Raw genomic sequence first — 10,345 nt, forward strand, 5'->3', positions numbered from 1 at the left:
CCAGAGTCTAGCGGTTCTGGGGAAGAAACTATTGGAGTAAAAAGATCTTTTACATCTAGGGATCTCTACAGTGTGGGGGTGGGATTTAGCAGCGTCGTGGGGGCACAAGTGATTGCAGTTCGTCAGAGCATTCACCACTAAAATACTTGTAGAAAAGGGATGCAACATTTCGTCGATGGGACAGAGGCTGAAGCTTAGATGCCAGTTCAGGGCCTATCAGGTTTGCGACTCTCTTTTGAACCTTGTCAAGGAGCGAGAGACTAGTAGCAGATGCACCAGCCCAGATGTGGCAGCAATACTCCATACATGGGCGAATGGTGACCTTATAGAGGTACAGGATACTTTCGGGTGTTAGTAGTTTTCTAGCATGGTAGAGAGAGCCCACCTTTCTTATATTATTAAACTTTAATAAATATTCCCCAAATTTCAGTTTCTTTTTAGTTTCTTAAATCGGTTTTAGGGGACATAATGTGCCATAAACTGAAGCTTCAGATGTGTCAGATATGTATTAAATTTTATCCATTTTCGTAAAACACCAATTAAGAAAGATTCCCTGAATTTCAATTATCTCCTAAACCCCCTTAAGCTTAATTTTAAACATTATCATACAATATATATTTATTAAAATTAAAACAAGGACTCCACACATAAGGTGTTGGAAATATTTTGAATAAGATGTTTGACAATTTTCAGAAGTGAGTTTATCATAATTTACGTTGCTTTTTGCACACTTTACTTAAGAGGAGAGGTTTTATATAAACTCTTACAAAAAAGAACTTCCAACAGAACTCTCCAATATTGGAGGAAGTTATTTTGATTAAAAAAGAAAGAAAGAAAGAAAGAGACGAGCACCTCAGCTCTGCTAAACTGACTTTCTTGAGTAAGGAAAACACCTTCCAGAACAACCGTTTTTTGGAAATCACACAAGAAATCAGTGGTCAATGTGCCCTGGTTGTCCAACCTCCTACAGGTGTTTATTCTGAAAGTCGTTCTTAATATCGGGAGGTTGAGGATGTTTATTTTGAAAAGCATTTTCTTATTTTCAACCTGCCTGTCCTTGTTTGGTTCGTCACAACCTTTATTCATTGTTCTTAAACAAAAGTGTTTTTGCTTTTACTGTACAAGTTAGAAATAACCTTCCAAATAATTTCTAACAAAGGTTTAGTAAACATTATATACAAGTTAGAAAAGCATTTCATCCAAGGCATGAAAATTGTTAAACAAAATGTTTTTACTATAGGCTTTAAAAATAAAGGTACAAGATTCAATTTGAAATTTATTTATCTTCAAAGTGCACTTTTATAAATTTTACAAAGTAAGGTATTAAATTTGCATACCTTACTTTGTAAAATGTATAAAAGTGCACTTTGAAGATAAATAAATTTCAAATTGAATCTTGTACCTTTATTTTTAAAGCCTATAGTAAAAACATTTTGTTTAACAATTTTCATGCCTTGGATGAAATGCTTTTCTAACTTGTATCCTATCTTTTTAAGATTATATTTTATTTAATTTATTAATTTGGATTTAAAAAAAGATGAATGTGATTTTGTATGTATTTATAAAAACTCTCCTACTCTCTATTTCAGATTGTATTTCTCCTCACACCACAACTCATTTTTGCAACCCCCTCTTTGTATTATTACAGGTCTGAATATTCTCTCTGTTTCAGTTTGTAATTCTCCTCACTCTACAACTCTTTTTTGCAACTCTCTCTTTGTCATACATGTCTGAATAATAAGAAAATCTGAATTTTTTTAACAAAAACTTTAAAATAACTTTTTTAGATTAATTTTTTAAAAACTTCTTTCAGAATATAAAATCTTTACAATTTAATAAGGAACATATTTCATATAGGTTTCATCAAAAATATTCAGTAGATAACGAAAAAATAGAGATGAAAATTTCAAAAGGAGTGTATAACTGGTTACGCTCAATAGTAGTCCTCGCTAGCGAAAGACTTTGTTATTGTTATTCTATTATTATTATTTAAAACATTTTGTGTTCTGCGCTTTCACGCGAGGACTAATTAATTTTGATTTCGTAATGGAGCATAAAAGTGGTGCAAAACTGTTCTGGGGTTTTCTTTACTATTCGAAAAAGTTGTCAAAAAACAAGGTCCTAGATATGACCTTAAACTATATCCGATGGTGAGGCCCCAGCTTGCGGTTTTTGGGGAGTGTGGAGCCACCTTTTAATTGCCATTGCTCCCAGGTCCACTCTGACCCGGAGTGGTTGTACCTGTAAGGATGACAACTATGGGTTAAATAGAAACCGACTTGAAAAAAAAAAAAATATACTCTATTAAAACATTTTTCTTCAAAATCACTGGATTCGGCATTAAATAACCTAAAAAAAGTTGATATGCCATAAAGCAATCAACCAACCAATCAAAAAACAAATATATAACAAATAAATGTTATCAAAGGCAAGATAAGTTACTTTTCTACCTAACTGAATAAGTTCTTAGGGTTTTTATTTAATATATAATTATTGCGTAATCATTTCTACAAATATAAGATTAAACATATGTATGTATTCATACTAGAATAATATCTATGTCACAGTAATGTATATTGGGTAGGTTTCTAACAGTATTTTGTATAATTTTTTTAGTTTGAACTCATTTTCCCAAACTTAACGTATTCAACAGACCTCGCTGCCATTTGTCTTTTCCAAATATATTGATAAACACTGCATGTTTTTCGAACCAAAGAAACAAGTTACATTAAATAAAAACACTAAAAACTTATCCAGTTAGGTAGAAAAGTAACTTATCTTGCCTTTGATGACATTTATTTGTTATATATTTGTTTTTTGACAACTTTTTCGAATCTGTGTATAGTAAAACAACCCCCTGTTCTGTTTAGGGAATTCTTGTTAGTTAGAAAAAAAAGTTCAAGGATGTGAATTCGAATGTTCTGCTAAAATTCCTATGAGAGCAACGACGTTTCGAAGCATTGTGTGTATTCAATGGAATTATATTTGTGTTGGATGATAATTTGTTACAAAGAGGTTCAAAGTTCCTATTTAATTTATAACAGCTGATAATTCATCACAGAACGGGCCAAGGCTGTGTTGTGGTTAGCTCCTTTCCTTTATTCCAAGTGAATTATACCTGATTGTCATAAGGTCAACTCCTTGTATTGGGTTCAGTATAAAGAAGAAATGCAATTACAATAACAAATTAAATAACAATGTAAAATAATAGATATTTGCTGGCGATTAATAACTTATGAGTATTGTGATCTGTACCCACCAGGCATTGGTTGCTAATTAATAGCTTATGAGTAGTGTTATCTGCATTCACTCAACACTGGCTATCGATAAATAACTTATAAGTATTAAGATCTATACCTACCATACACTCACTGACGTTAAATAATTTGTGAGAATTGTACTCACCAAACACTGGCTGGCAATATTCCATTCGTAAGAGAATTCAGTATAATAACGGTTGGTGCGATTTGGAATATTTCATTTTTATTTAAAGTATTTTTATGAATATGATGATAACGGTCGAAGCGACAAGCGTAATGATATACAGATGAGATGTCTCTAGTGGATGTAGAATGCAAACATGGATTAACTGATAGGTTTTGTGGCTAGAAATTCTAGAAATTTATCAGTTCTGACAAAAGATATTTGAAGGAGGCTGGAAAATATAGCAACCAAAATGCTATGACTATTATGTCTCGTATACGTATGAAACTGAAACCTGACTGGTGAGTATTGAGATGTGTTGCAAGGAGAGAAACGATATGAGAATGGTACGATAGACGAGTAATGGGGATTTTAAAGATAGGCTTAAATCTAATGACCTCAGAGGAAGATTAAATCTTTGACTTTATAGGAAGACTAGTGGGGTGCCTGGTGTTGCCCGAGTGTTTGTTTGGGGGGGGGAGTGGTAGTTGGCAGGCAGGCTCGAACCCGTGATGTGAAGGCAGAAGAGAAAACAGTGAAAGAAAACCCGACATCTTATCGCTACTCTATGAGGCGAGAGGAAGTGAAAAGCATTCAAATTTATCGATGTCGATCAAAAAGTTGACTTACTAAGTGACTGAGTCCACGCAGGTGCAGAAATGAACGTCAAGCTTCTTGCCGTATTTGTTTCCCCACGATGTTGGGGAAACTAAGATCCCCCGAAAAAGGGGGAACTCTCAAATGAATAGCAATTGTCTGATATGAACGGCTTTCCCCACATTGATCAAAGCTAATTGCTTTCAAGACATTCCTAGCAGGAAAGCCAGGTGGCCTACTTCGTTTCGATTAGTTTTGCTAAGACGAACAAACATGTGAAAGGACGGAATAGAGGTAATTTCATAAAAGTCCATCAAAATGAATGTAGAGACGATGTCTGTTTTCAAATCGTAGATATTATAATCTAGGGAGTATATAAAAAGTTCTCCAAAATAGTAACACTCTCGAGATCCCCCCACCCCCTGAAAAAAGCCTTTCGCAGATATACAAAAATGGTACGATAGATGAGTAATGGGAATTTTTAAAACAAGCTTAGCTCTGATGACCCCAGAGGAAGATTAAATCTTGGACAGTATAAGAAGATGTTCACAAAACAGAACATTTCTATTTTATGGTCACATTGACTAGAGTTCTGGAATTAGTAGATATTAGTGATGAAACGATTCCAATATTTTTCTCGATTCTGATACAATTACTGATTCCGATTCTTTATAGATTTCTTACTATTTAATTATAGAGTTGTTGTTTTTACAATTACTGTAAAAACGCATGTTAAATGTGTAGATACTTTCTTATAAACATAAAAATACTCTCGTGGTCGTGAAGGGGGGGGGGTGATCTACCAATTTTTGCTTTACTGGTAGTTTAAAAATCAATAAATATTCATTATTATATCATTATTACTACCAGAAGTGGAAGATTTTGCTTTAAACAAAATCGAATAAAAAATACAATTATAAGAATCGTTTTTGGCATCGGAAAATAGGCACAAACTTTTCTGATACCGATGAAATTTCCAATTTTTCCAATTCCCGATTTCGATTCCGATTAATCATCCCAACGCTAATAGCTATAGAACAATTGAATGAACCTCTCCTTATTTTGTCCCTAAGTCCTCACATTGCGTGAACGATGTTTCTGATAAAGGGGGAAGAATTGCTGTTTTCTATGTCAGAATATAATTATCTCATGCTTATCGTTGGCTAGTTTCTGACCTTGAAGTATTATTTTTTTAGCTCCTTGAACCAAGTGTCTTCATGCCTTGTATGGATCGATTTCTATGAAAAAAAATGACCAGTAGCAGGACCTGTTCATAGGAAAAGACTAAGAAAAACATGGGAGGAAGACTTGAGAAAACAAAAATGGGACAAAAAAAGACCTGGGAAGAGATAGGTTAATTTTGAAGTCAATTTCTTTTTTTTTTTTTTTTTACACAGTGATCACCACTTATCAAGGCCCGGAAGCCACTCAGGGATAAGGGTTATTTCTACTTATCCTTCAGCTAACATTCACGTATGTGGAGACTTCAATGTTCACAACGTCGAATGGTTGACCCACTCAAACAAGACCGATGATGAGGGGAGGTTCTGTCATGATTTCTCCATTGCCTATGACCTCACTCAGATTGTTCAGGAACCTACCCGTGTGCCCGATAATGACGGCCAGTATGCGAGCCTACTAGACCTTTTTCTCACAACTTGCCCTAAACTATGTTCAGTTTCTGTTCTGTCGCCTCTTGGATCTTCCGACCACTCTATTGTATCAATTAAGATAAAAATGAAATGTAATAAGTCCCCAGACGTACCTCTTCATCGTACAGTATATCGATACACTAAGGCTGACTGGGATAGCTTCCATACATTTATATCTGATCTACCTCTGCATTCCATGTTTAAAAAGGATGTGTCCTCTATAGTATTAGATCTAACTGAATGGTTAATTGTAGGTATTGACCATTTCATACCCTCTAAAAAGTTTCAGCAAAAACCTAACAGCCAGCCATGGTTCTCTCCAGAATGTGCTGCTGCCATTGCGCACAGAAATCACTTTTTCCACTGCTTCAAACGTAATAGATGTATGGAAACTAAAGCCATTTTCAGGACTGCCAGCAACCATTGTAAGAAAGTAATAAGGAACGCAAGAGTGTTGTATGCTCAATCTGTTAAGTCCAAAGTAGCTGAGCAGCGGCTTGGTTCCCACCAGTTTTGGCAAATAGCAAACAGAATCCTGAACAGAAGCGTGTGCTCCATCCCAACTATTATCAATGGACCTGAAGTAATCTCGTCAGCATCAGACAAAGCCAAACTCTTTGTCAAGAACTTTGCAGCTAATTCTACCCTTTGCGACCAAGACCGCCAACCCCCAATATTTCCTCCTGTATCAGAAAACACGCTATGTGATATACGTATATCTGTACGTGATGTTGCCAAGCTAATCAAAAACCTTGATTCGAGTAAAGCAACTGGCCCTGATGGTATTCCAATTATAGTACTCAAAAAACTTCAACCTGAATTAGCGCCCATACTTACAAAACTGTTTAAACGTTGTCTTAAGGAGAATAGTTTCCCATCTCCCTGGAAAATCTCATCAGTATGCCCTGTATTTAAGAATTCAGGTGATCGCTCATCCCCCTCTCAGTACAGGCCAATAAGTCTCCTGTGCGTCATGAGTAAGTTGCTAGAATCTGTGTTAAATACAGAAGTAATCAAACATCTCAACAAAAATAACCTTCTTAGTGACACTCAATATGGTTTCCGTTCTGCTAGATCTACAGCAGATGTCCTTACAGTTATATCGCATAGGATTAGCAAATCTCTCGACGGTGGCAATCTTTCTAGGGCAATTGCTCTTGACATATCTAAAGCCTTTGATAGGGTATGGCATAAAGGTTTACTTCATAAGATCGCTAGCTATGGTATAGCTGGAAAAGTCTTCTCAATTACTAAATCATTTCTTTCTGATAGGTTCATAAGAGTAGTAGTTGAGGGGCAAAAATCAGAAGCTCACAGTATTAATGCCGGTGTCCCTCAGGGATCCATCCTGGGCCCAACTCTTTTTCTGATCTACATTAATGATCTTCCAAATCATATCCTTACATCATTTGTAGACATTTATGCTGACGACACTACCATTTATGGTACCACATCTAAGACAGTAAACGACCAAGTTCTCTCCAATTCTCTCTCCTCTGATCTTGAGCACGTAGTACAATGGGGAAAGGAGTGGCTGGTTACTTTTAATGCATCTAAAACCAAGCTTCTCTCTTTACATCATCAACATTCTAATTCACATTTGTCATCAATTGAAATGAATGGCTCTAGTCTTCAGGAGGCCTCAAGTTTTGACAAGCTTCTGGGCTTGACCATTACTCCTGATCTTAAATGGAACACGTATATCAAATCTGTTGCCAAGGCCGCTGGAAAAATGGTGGGATCTTTCTATCGATCCAGTAGATATCTCACTGCTGATGCTATTCTCTACCTATATAAGAGCCAGGTACGTCCAAGGATGGAATACTGTTGCCACATCTGGGCAGGAGCTGCTAGAAAGGACTTGTCCTGCCTTGATAGAGTTCAAAATAGACTTCGTAGCCTTGTAGGAGATGTCCTTTTCTCCTCCTTGCAACCTCTATCTCTCAGAAGAGATGTTGCGAGTTTGTCTCTGATGTATCGTTATTTTCATGGAAAGTGTTCAACTGAGCTTCAATCTATGGTCCCCCCTCGCCAAACTTTCACAAGAAACACTCGTCTAGCTGTAAACACTATCAATAATTTCCCCCACTCTTTATCTGTGCCTAAACCTAAATGTAGATTCCATGAACAAAGCTTCTTTCTTAGAACTGCACGCCTGTGGAATTGTCTTCCGTTTTCCTGCTTTCCGGCTGACTACAATATGGTTGTGTTCAAGTCTAAAGTAAATAAGTTCTTGATGAGCCGTTCCATATAAGTTATTAAATTTACCAAATTTTCATTACTAATGATTACTATATTGACCAATTTCTACTGTACACTCTTTAACCCTTATCCTTGAGTGGCCTCTGGGCCTTGATAATGTGGTGATGCCTTTGTAAAAAAAAAAAAAAAAAAAAAAAAAAGTACAGTACGTTAGTGTGGAGATTTGATGAAGTGTTTAATTAAGGGGTCGGTTCATTAGGAATTTGTTAACATTGGACTTGAAGACATCCAAGTTGTAGTCCGGAGGGAAGCAGGCAGACGGAACAGAGTTCCACAGGCGTGCAGTGCTAAGAAAGAAGCTTTGTTCATGGAATCCGCGTTTTGATTTAGGCACAGATATAGAGTGTGGGAAATTTTTCACAGTGGATTCAGCTAGATGGGTGTTTTTCGTGAAAGATTGGCGAGGGGGGACCAGAGATTGGAGTTCAGACAAGCACCTGCCATGGAAATAACAATAAAACAAGGATAGGCTCGCAACGTCTCTTCTGTGGGAGAGAGGCTGCAGGGTAGAGAAAAGGGCATCCCCCACTAAGCCACAAAGTCTATTTTGTACTCTGTCAAGGCAGGATAGGCTGTTTTTAGCAGCTCCTGCCCAGATATGGCAACAGTATTCCATCCTTGGACGTACTTGGCTTTTATATAGATAGAGAATTGCATCAGTAGTGAGATATCTTCTGGAGCGGTAGAAGGATCCCACCATCTTTCCAGCGACCTTGGCAACAGACTTGATGTATGTGTTCCATTTCAGATCAGGAGTAAAGGTCAAACCCAGAAGCTTGTCAAAACACGGGGCCTCACCCAGACGAGAGCCATCCATCACAATTGATGCCAGATGGGGATCAGATGATGTAAGGATAGGAGTTTGGTTTTGGATGCATTAAAGGTAACCAGTCACGCGTAACTTATCTTCTGAAAGCTGTCCAACACATGTCAGCATGTAGAACGGATGGTGAACTAAATTGATACATCAACATAAAGAAAACAGTCTAAACAGATGAATAGTGTATATAACAAGCAGTCATTAGTAATAAGTGCTTTTTAGAATAAAAGCATTTATAATTTGCCTCTTGATCAAAGGCCAGATAAATATGCTGTTAAAGCTATTCAATAAATAACATGAGCGGTTCTTTTATATGACAAGGGCACGTCAAAAATTACTGTTTCCCTTTGTTTTATGAGCACAAAATAATCATAATACTTTACTTTCATCTTTAATCCAATTTAGAAGTTACTTTTTATTTTGCAATTTAAAATTTGTTCTAATCTTGAATATTATTCTGACAATGTTTCGGTCCATGTAGCCTCCGATCTTCTTCAGGTGGATTTTGTCGAACCGGGGGGGATCTTACTGTGATACTTGTGAATCTGCACAGAATTTCGAATGAGACGCTTTATTTAATTCATGGGGGTAGTATGCTTTCATTCTGTCAGCCATGACTGGGTAGAAATCTTCAGTAATTCCTAATTGTATTCTTAGTATCGTCTGCATTTAGGATTGAACCTTTAATCTTTAAAAGAATGTTACTTAGAACTGAAGTTTTACTTACTTAATCTGTTACTCATGGGAGAGAAGATAAGTTACGCGTGGTAGGAGAATAAGGAAATGTTGTTACAAAAAAAAAAAGGAGTTGGGTTATTACTTGTACTATGTTCCTTGCGACATACTCTACTACAACGTGTTGGGTCTACGTGTGTAAACGTTACACTTGAAATACTTGATATATTAATTTAATATACCAAATATTTTCCGTTGTTATAAATCTGAAACAAAATTTTGATCATTTATTTATGTAGACAGTTAAAATAACATTTTTCACTTGCAGTTAAAAAAATATATAGTAACTTTGCTCACACACCTGATACTAATAGATCAGGCTGCCTGAAGATACTGGCTTCCTGACCAAAAATGCACTAAACATTGATATGATAATTCACTTGGAATAAAGGAAAGGAGCTAACCACAACACAACCTTGCCCCGTTCTGTGATGAATTGATATTATTATTTTTGTTTCCCTTCCCTTTGCAAAACTCAATCATGTCCTGCAAAGCAAAAAAAAAAAAAAAATTTTTCTCTACAAACAATTAAACCAAACACCATGAATAAATATTTGATGATATAAAATAACTTGAAGCATAAAAACTTTTTTTTATCAAAATGACCATATTCGACATTAAATAACTAGAAAAGGGTTAATATACTATAAAGCCAAACAAATAAACCAAACCATGCATCATAACTAAATATTTGAAAATATAAAGAACTCGAAGCATAACATTTTTTTTTATAAAAATAACCAAAATTTTGCATTAAATACCCTAAAAAGGGTTGATATGCCGTCAAACAAAACCAAAAACATTGCTCACACAAATGAAAGGCCAAAATCTAATGACCAGATTAGTGATGAGACAA

The sequence above is a fragment of the Euprymna scolopes genome, chromosome 30 (assembly GCF_053919585.1).
Source record: "Euprymna scolopes isolate OS-2025 chromosome 30, ASM5391958v1, whole genome shotgun sequence".
Classification (NCBI taxonomy): domain Eukaryota; kingdom Metazoa; phylum Mollusca; class Cephalopoda; order Sepiida; family Sepiolidae; genus Euprymna; species Euprymna scolopes.